General features: G+C 32.1%; 1 non-coding gene across 1 annotated transcript; it reads left to right on the top strand.

Annotated features, from left to right (window-relative positions):
- The first annotated feature begins 3,711 nt into the window (after positions 1–3,711).
- Positions 3,712–3,795, top strand: TRNAL-UAA (transfer RNA leucine (anticodon UAA)). Its single transcript has one exon. It is a non-coding gene; the product is annotated as a tRNA-Leu (tRNA).
- The last annotated feature ends 6,409 nt before the right edge of the window (positions 3,796–10,204 follow it).

The following is a 10,204-nucleotide window of genomic DNA, read 5'->3' as shown; positions in this document are numbered from 1 at the left end:
AAAAGTTATTATTGTAAAAAGTTCCTTTTTGCATATCGACTTGGCAAGCTGACTTCCATTGTGGAAGACGCGCTCTTTGTCCCGAAGCCACGCTCTGTGATCTTGTGATCTTGATTATAATAATAATTATCACTTTCGTTCGATCACACAATGTCATCATCTTTTACATGGCGCGTCGTTCTTGTACGCATGCGAACGCACATGAGCATGTATACGCGCGTACAAACACTCGTCGATGTATATTAAAATAAATTAAACTTACATTTTTGAGAATTAAAATCAACAATACAAAATTTATTTGTGACTCCCCTTACGTCGCTTTAATTTAGCGAATTTAGTGTGGAATTTTCTAAATAGTAGCAACTATTAAAAAGAACAAACAAGTAATCACATTGTTATTACTTTTAATATATAATAGTAATTTTTCTAATAAACCTATGACGAAATATTATCTTTGAAACACACAAAAAATATTGTGTATTTTTATAAAATAATATATTTGCTTAATGATTACAATTTTTATTCCATTGGCTGAGTTAATATTACCATTTTATATCGTAACATTATTCTTATGTTTAATTGATTTTTGAATTTCGTACATTACTGTATGAAATTGTCCACTTTAAAAAGTTGTATTTATTTCATATTTTGGAAGCTTAGTTCCCTTCGCAATTTTTCCAATCGTTTATCAAATCTTGTGAAAATTAATTTCGCGAAGTAAACTTTCATCTACGTTCTATTCGCAAATTATAGAATTGCATCAGAACCAGCAATCTAATAATAATTATCGCATTACATGGAAATAACAACTTAATCGCCGCGAGCATCGGCATAGCTCCCAGGAGAAACCACGTCGGGATCAACAAATAGCGAAACAGGATCTCGAGGACCACTTCGGTCCGATTAGTTCACATGGTGTCCTGTTACCTCGGCCAGCAAACGGTGGCGCGTACGGCGCGCGTTATTGTAAAGCTGTTTGTGTTATTAGATTTAGATTGGTCGACACGTGGCACGCGGTATGGCAGCCACGTGTCCCATTGCAAACGTTACAACGTGGATACAATACGAAATCGTTCTTCTTGCAATATTTCTTTCCGTGCCAACCCCTACAAAAACACGTTCTTTCATCGAGGATCCGTCAGTTTGCTATTATTTCCTGTACGATATAGCGACACTCGGTGCACTCGGCACGCTCGATGATTAATTATTAATACAACTGCAAATCATTTTCTCAATCTTCTCATTTTATGTCTATTGTTTCGATAATTAGTGTTTTCTGTTCCTAAATTAATTATTAACGTTGCTATTGGACCGTTTAAATAAGTGAAAAATAAAGCAGAATTTAACAGCGTTGAACGCTGAAGTGCCTTTATGTTGTACATTTTATATTTCAGTATACTAATAGGCTTTCTCGCTCAGCTGTTTCGATCCTCTGATACAAACAAGCACGGTCCTTCCTACCCACCAATCCACCACGAGCAGTCAGCTTACTTTTTTTTTTTTTTGGCACGTGCGATCCCATAAAATTCTATACGAGGCATGTCGCGCTCGATCTAATTGAAATCTAAAAAGAGGAAGATCACTCAGAAAAGAAAGAGAGAGAGAAACAAAAGGAGTAATTTTATGGAAATTCTGTAAAAAATTTTCCTCGTTCTAAGTAAATTCAAAATAGAAAGATCAAGTATCCGTATTTATGGTAAAATTATTTTCTTTTACAAGGCTTAATAATAATAAGAAATTTCAAAATAAATACGAATCTAAATAAAATTCAAGATCATTATGTTTAAAAATTGAAACGCATCTAAACTATGGATATTTCTCGTAGGACATAAACATCTTCTAACAGAAATAAATAAAAGATACGGTTCGAACTTATAGGAATTTGTATTTCGTTTCGTTTTCCACATTAATAGCAATTACAAAGGTTCGAGAAGTATGTTGACACGTTACTGCGTATGCTCTTTTGCGTCAGAGCGATATCGGGGTAGAATTTGAGTCGGGCGTCAAAGGGGATGAACCGGGACCGTTGGGAACCGGCAGGGATAGGAGCAATCCGGTGATGCACCCCTGACAGTTCACTACGATAAGATCTGCTTTTCCGCCGAGTCGACTCCATTTGAATTCTGTTTGTGAGCCCGAGTAACGCTACTCTTTCAATGTATTGTGCTTCTATCGATGGAAGAGAATATTACCATCTGCTGATTACCGGTAATCCTTATTCTGTGCTATTGAGTTTCCTTTTCTCTGCAACTCTTATAATATGATGGCAATAATAATAGTATGTGATGTTTGTAAAACAAGTATGAGAAGAGCTAAACTATCGTGAATTATGAACGTAAACATATATTTTAATATATTCGTATAAAATAAAAAATACAATTTGATTTATTTTTTAACAGGGCCATATCTTTTATTATTTTTGCCACGTTTATTTGTTTCAAACAATTCTTCCTTATTTTCATAATATCTATACTTTTCGTTCACATCATGTTTCTCTCTATGTTTGTCGTTATATAGTCTGTACTACTTTATGGTATACTTTGCTTTTAATACCGCACTTCGGTCTTCTTCTTACATATGTTTCCTTGCTATTTCGGATTGTTCCTCTTATACAGTATACAGTGGCGTGAAGAAGCTTCCGGAAATTCCCTTTATGTTACAATAAAAATAAAGAACATTTAGGTACTTAAAGAACTCTTTCACATACGATTCTATCAATTAAATATTAAGTGTAGCTTATCATAAAATGTACTTATGATAAAAAGATTTCATAGCAAGTTTAAGAAGATGTCATATTGAAAACGATTCCATAGCATCAGTTCTGTTTGACTTGTGATACATACTGATCATCTACTACACAGTGGAAGTACAAAATAAATCATTTTTATTGTTACTATTAGCAAAATACGAAAAATGAAAGAAGTACGAATATTAATATTTGTTCTTTAGTAATTCCTTGTAAAAGAAAGAGGGAAAATAGTACAATTTATGGCAGATATGTTATCCTAGAAAAGATCTACAGATCATGATATATGTACTGTGTATGTCTCTTTATCTATCGTAGCACGAAGAGAAGTTCTAAAACCTTTTTCACACCACTGTATGTGTGTTAGAAATTACTGAGGAGAGATAAAACTGCTAGTTATTTGGAGACTCGTAAACTTCAAAATCATCTGCTTAAAAAATCGCTATTGTTAACTTATCAATGTAAGAAAGTATACTAGAAGACTAATGAAAGCTATCTCAAGTAATCAGAAATAGTAGAGTTTCTCCAAAAGCAATGCAAAAGAGTTACGAAACGAGATTGACAGAAGCTCATAAATCGGAAATAAAGGTATCTGATTTAAGTTTGTTGTAAATAGGAATAGCAACGACAGTGAGAACGACAGCTAAGTATTAATTGCAACAAACTATTTTCGTGTATTCCATGATTAATAAATTAGAGATCGTATCAAGCTTTCTCTCTTGCGGATTTACTTCGTTTTGATGAACGAGCGAAAAAGAAAAAAAAAAGAAATCCTTATCAATAACAGTTTCATTCATTGAAATATTTATTTGTAGACTTATGTTATGTTCAATATATTATATTAAATGACGATTAAACTCTTTCCGAATATATCTATTATTATATTTCATAGAGATCAATGACGAGCAACATTTATTAATTGTTGATACAATATGCTTCGTAATGAGACACAAGTTCAACAACTCGCCAGGTTGGCCGAGCGGTCTAAGGCGCCAGACTTAAGTTCTGGTTCCCGATTGGGAGCGTGGGTTCGAACCCCACACCTGGCAAATATTTTTTTTTTTATTAGAAAATATACTTTAGATAATAAATGGATTATAAATATATAATTATCAAATGTTTCATTATATTTACCAACATAAGTTTCATTATGTAAATTTTATAATAATAGAAAGATCCCTATTATTGTATATACATCCCAATTTTAACATAAGAACACTGGATAAAATTGCAACGTATAAGAAACAAGTTTACATTGATATTATAATGTATAAATTCTTCGAACTTTATTGTAAACTTTAATTGCGAAGTATGTATATATTCAAAAATTCAACTACTGAAGATTAATGATGTCGATAAAAGAAATCTCTACAATGTTTACACGTGATATACATATGCATGTATATAGTTGAGACACAGACGAGGCACAGGAATAGACGTAACATTCAATCGCATACAAGCCATAGTGAATGATGTAATTAATGTTCTGTATCTTGTCTGTTGGGCAATGGTTAGGTCATCAGATCAATGGTCAATCATCAGGTCAATGATATGAGTGTTATCGATCGTAGATAATACAATACATGTTGTATGAATGGTATGAAGAAATCTGTGTTAGCAGCTATTGAATTAGAGGTTTCCAAATGATCAATGGATAGCAAAGCTTTTTAACAACTGTAAAAACATTGTGATTTTTTTTAACAACTACGATAAATTAAATAAATTCTGTATAACATCGTGTTTTAAGAAAATGATATCCATATAAAATAAAGGAAAACGTAGTTCTATATTAGGATTTTCATTTTTTCTTACATTATCTTTAATTACTACTTATTTGTACAGTTACTTTTAATACTTTTGGCCCAAATCAGTGCATTGCCTTTACAACGTATATACCGATTATTCATATTATTTTAATGGTACAAAAACACAACGTTATTTTAAATCAAAATGTTTCAAATGTCGAAGATGTTACGTAACTGTAACGATTTGATAACATCCACGAATCTTCTTTTACATATTTGTCAATGAAATAAATTTAAAAAGTTACACTAATCTATGCTATTGCTAAATCAAAGCAGTAAGACAAATTGCGCGATATAGATAAATAGATTTTTAATTCTGATCCTTTAAATAACTTCTGAACGAATCGTATTCTTCCATCGTTAGAAAACTTCTTTTTAAAAAACCATGGAAGAACCTACCTAAAATATCTAAGAATGTAAAAGAAGAAGAAACAAAATACATATTAAGAATCATTAAGAATTATTAATATGCATGACATCCCGTTCCACTTGTATGCTAATGATTTTTTAAGAACCTTCGAGGCAGGATTAAGGATATAAGTTCCGTATCTCTATATATAACAATATAGGATATTACGTTAATAATTCGTTTCATTTCAGTCCTATAATTTATTTATGTATTTCATTAAAAATTTCGCAATAGATTTGATCGAAGCGAAGAATGTGATCGAACCCTTCGTTGAGATTAATTTATTCCTTCTTGGTTCTTTCATAATTCATCGCTTCGAAAGAGAAATTTTCATAGAATTCATTAATTGCTCGTTAACTCAGTGCAGTAGTTCTGCTAATCGTATTCGTTGCAACGTGGTGTTGGCGCGTGAAAAGTTGCATGTAATACGCATCGATTCGTGGCAGAGCAATAAAATTGCCCGTTCCGAATGACACGATAAGAGGAAATGTTGGTCACAGAAGGCCGCGGGGAAAGGTCAGGACAGAAACGAAACGTAATTGCATTATAAACGCCTCAATACGCCCTCGGGATAGGAGGCGCGCTTTAATCGAAGACTCTTTATCTCCAGCGCGTAAATCATACCGAGCCGTCAAATCGGGCCGCTGTTCGCGCAACAAACGCAATGCGCTTCCCTGGCAATTACGACAAATTAACCGTGAAATGGCTCGTTAATAAGAACGTTATTCTCGCATAACATTGTGTCAAGAATTCGTTCGCGAGACGTTCGCCTGCGATCGATCTAATGTATATATATATGTATATATATATGAAATTTCATATATTTTTCTGAACAAGAGTGATACCATACGAACATTTCTTGCGCGCTCCTATGTATATTTAAACAAAAATAATTGCTTATTTGATTTTTATTAAATACATCGAAATATAGGTTTCGAATTCATTTGAAATTTATTTACGGCAAATTTATGAAAATAACGTAGATCGGATTCTCTTGCAAAAGACTCTCATCAAGGTTTCTTATTTGCACAAATTTCCAATTTTAAATTTTACATATAAATGTCATAGATAAGATTTTGAAGATATGGTGTTCCATCGATTTTTTTATTCTAAATAAATGTTATAAGGAGCGAATATCTCTAACGTTAGATTTCGATTATTGTTATATCAGTTCTTACTTTTCCTCTTCGAGTCATTATTCTTTTAGTATCATATTTATTCTGAAACGGTTGTAGAATTGATTCTAGTATCGATTTTACAACTGTTAATTGCAATTATTATTTATTGTATTTAGCTGTTTATGATCATGAATTATAACATAGTTAAATCTTAGGCTTAAAAGTTACACGAAGGAAAAGAAAATATTAGGTAAAGAATTCCAAGCTTTATGGATTTACACGGAATTTTAAAACAGAATCTGTGTGCTAATACTTTTAAGCATTACTGAGGTAAAAATTCAGTGTAAATAAACTGTTTATTTTTTAAATTGAAGGAGAAGATATTTTGGAACCTGTGTAGCCGGATGCAAGAGGGAAATACCAAAGTACCGATTTCCAGGCAACACGTATTCTCTGAATTCCTCAAATTACAATAATGACACGTTTATTTATCATTACAGAGCAGATTAAAATTTTACACAATGAAATATAGCTTGCCTTGTTTCCGGATCTCACACTTCTTACGATTATCAAGATGTATCTTATTTCAAAATCAGTATTTCTTTTTTAAATCTGATATTACATTTAATAATTATTGACACTATCTTTATTACGATATATATTATTTATTTTATTACAATATTATGACATGTGTCTCAGCATTCTCACCAATTAATTATGTAGATCAATGTGATGTTATTAGAATTCCATTGTTGCAGGAACATTATTGAGATGATTCATTTATTTTCAAAATTATATCTTGATGCTATAAACATGCTAAAAAGCAATAAATTAGCTACATTTGAAGTAAAGGATATTTTCTATGCCTAATAATTACATAATATTATTGGTTTATATATCAGTGAATTTTTCAACAATATGTACGTATATAGTTTATATTTATATAGTACGTTTATATTTTATATTTATATAGTTTTATAATTGATCGTTTATCACGCTATATTAACGCGATTTCTTTGACAACTACATCTTTGCTGCAACATTACAAAACTTGCATAAACACGGAATATTTACATAAAATTGTATCGAAACGGTTCTTCGTTGCAATTAAATTTCAATCAAATGTTTTGCTCAATATCGCATTGATTTTATCTACCTCAATTAAGAAAACTTTTTACGTTCTTATCATCGACAAATCGAAATATTCTCAAGTGTTTGTTTCTTAGGTGTTGAAATGGATTTCACGTTTAACTGTAATATAAATTGTTCAATTAACGTAATTAATTGATGGGTATTCTATACTTTGAACACATTAAGCGGAAATAAATCCACACTGAATAAACGTGAAACCTACCTAATGGTCGACAGTACCTAATAATAAATAATAGTATAAATCGTAAATTTTGAAAAAATAACATTTATTGGATAAATCTTTAGACTATTCTGTCGGTACAGTATCCTGTAACAAAGCACACAGTATACATATAACAACGGGCCATAATAAAAAAAGATGGAAAACTAAGTAATCCATTGAGATTTGAAGATATAGCGTGCTTGATAAGATCATCAAACGATGTGTCTTGAATATTTTATTTTTACAGCGATTAAAAATACCTTTATAACCCAATTATGTAATTGCATATTTTTGACAAATTATTTATATAATAAATGACAAGTTCTAAACTTTTACTGAGATATGGACATAATTATATTCATATTCCTATTTGTTTTTGTTACTACGAAGCTGTCGATGTATCATTCTAAATTCTGGCCAGGTTCTAAATCGCTAATCAATCAATAAATATTAGATAGAAAATATAATCTGTAGATGAGAAAGCATGATTAAACTCACAATGATTTTCATTAATTTCCTGTCAAGTTTCCGATATGTTAGAGATGCAGCTTGTACGATGAAACGACTCAGTAATATTGTGAAAGTAAATTTCATCAATGAAGGATATACAATATAGCGTCTACAAACAGTATTGGCACACGCTATTATTTTTCAATGAAGCATCTTCCATCATATGCTGTATTTCATTTTCATAATATGAAATTTTATACGAGAGTACTAGTAACCAAGCGAAACAAAATTTAATATACTTCGATCTAATTAATCGATTAATATGTAAGTATTGAAAGTCTACTTTTGCGCGAATTTACATTTTTATAGATACGCGTAACGAAATAGAATCTAAATGGAGATTCGTCTCACCTACTAAAAATCGTGACGAATATCTTACTTTGAATATTTTATATATATCTTTACATATTATATACATCCTATACATATTTTCCATTTAAATTTAAATTAAAATGTAAATGCATGAAAATCCTAGCTGTAATAAATACACTGACATACCAATATTTTGTATAACCACTATACTTACAAGCGAGTTTATGCAAGAGAAATGATGAAATAACGAAGGGAGGAACGTAGGTCGGCTGATAAAGAGACGATTGGATAAAGAAATCCAACGACGATAGCCGTGTGACAGGCAAGTGAATGGTCAGAATCCGCGTTAATTTGGTTTTACGTTTCAGAGTGATTATACGTGCCTCGGCCGCGTAACGCAATACGGATTTGGGCGGTTCCTTAATCCGAAACAAAGCGCCGGTTTCGGTAGGCACACGTGGATGTGGAAGAGACCTCACACATCGTTTTACCGCGAGTTTCGTTCCTTTCCTCTCGTCGCGTCGCGTCGCGTCCGGCAGCGCGAAACACAACTTCCTCCTAGGCGGGACGCCTTCTTTCGAGAAACTAGATGCTATGTTGGGCTATAATTACGTGCAGCCGGTTACGCGACCTCTTTCTTTCCACCATGGATCAGAAATCAATTATTCTTCGAGGCCAACTTTTTCTCGAAATTACCCTGCCTCCCTGGAATTTACCATACACTGGAACTCCGTTTGCCTGAGCTCGTTGAGGGACGTGTTAGTTCGTACAACAGTTCACGCAATTAGAGTTCTTGCCGTTGGTTTTGCTACGAGTCTAATGCAATTAAGGGAGATAAGGTTTTCAGGAAATTGGTTCGGAATAAAAAGATGCGAATTGAAGTAGAAAATGCATTAATCGAAGAGTTGAAATGATAAATAACGTAAGTGTCGAAAGCATAGATTTCTGATAGAAACGAAAGCAAAACATTTCTGTTCATTTTACCACTTACATCATTTATCGTTCGAACGTTATGGACTTTCAGCAGTTATCACGTTTATGGATTTCAAAGGCGGATAAATGGTATTTATAAGTGAATTATACCTTCGTTTTTATTTACCACTTATGTATACCAAAATTGCTGAGAAAGTTGTGTTTAATAAATACGGGAGATTGAAGAATTTTAAACAAGTTGCCAAACAGGTGAAAGTTAAACACATGAGCGGTGTTTTGATTTGATTTCCCAAATAAATATTATCCTTAAAATGATAATATTTATATCTTTGAGTGTGTTTTTAAATGGCTTCGAGTGGCTTAAATAAAAATATGCTAGATATTGATATTTTCCAACAAGTTAACGTTATATAACGTTAAAATTACTGTTACACTGAGAAATGTTTATTGGATCACCGATGATACAAACGATAGTTTATGTATTAACTTTGTTTATTAGCAAGAACTCAAGGAAACAACGCTATAATTACCCAATCTGTTGAAAATTCTTACTTTATTTCCGATTGACCGTTACATAAAAAACACAATTGTTAATTGGATGAACAAATGCTTCCATCGTTGTGTTACAAAATTAGTTGATATTATTGGACTAATAAATTGAGATAATGAAAGATAATCACATCGTTAGTGGGATAATTATCGAAACTATAGGATAACAGTCGTTGTCACTGTCTACGTAACATTCTTCGTACAAATTTACTCAAAGAAGAGTAATGTATTCCACCTATTACGTCAGTTCTTTTACGTTTGTTCGTTTATTTGCAATAGATTTTTACACGTGACTTACAGCCACTCTCTGGCTGAGAGTCTTCATTATTACTGTCAACATGCAACAAAATATCCTGCTTCTTTGTATCGAGAAATTATTTAGGATATATAGGAAATTTTAAAAAGATTGGGGACAAGTTTGGGTTTAAGTTCAGTATCAAAGTAAGAAAAAACCTTATTCAAAGATAT

This window comes from Bombus vancouverensis, chromosome 7 (genome assembly GCF_051014615.1).
Source record: "Bombus vancouverensis nearcticus chromosome 7, iyBomVanc1_principal, whole genome shotgun sequence".
NCBI classification, from domain to species: Eukaryota; Metazoa; Arthropoda; class Insecta; order Hymenoptera; family Apidae; genus Bombus; species Bombus vancouverensis.
Note: the sequence above shows the minus strand (reverse complement) of the source record. Positions and strands in the feature narration are given on the sequence as shown.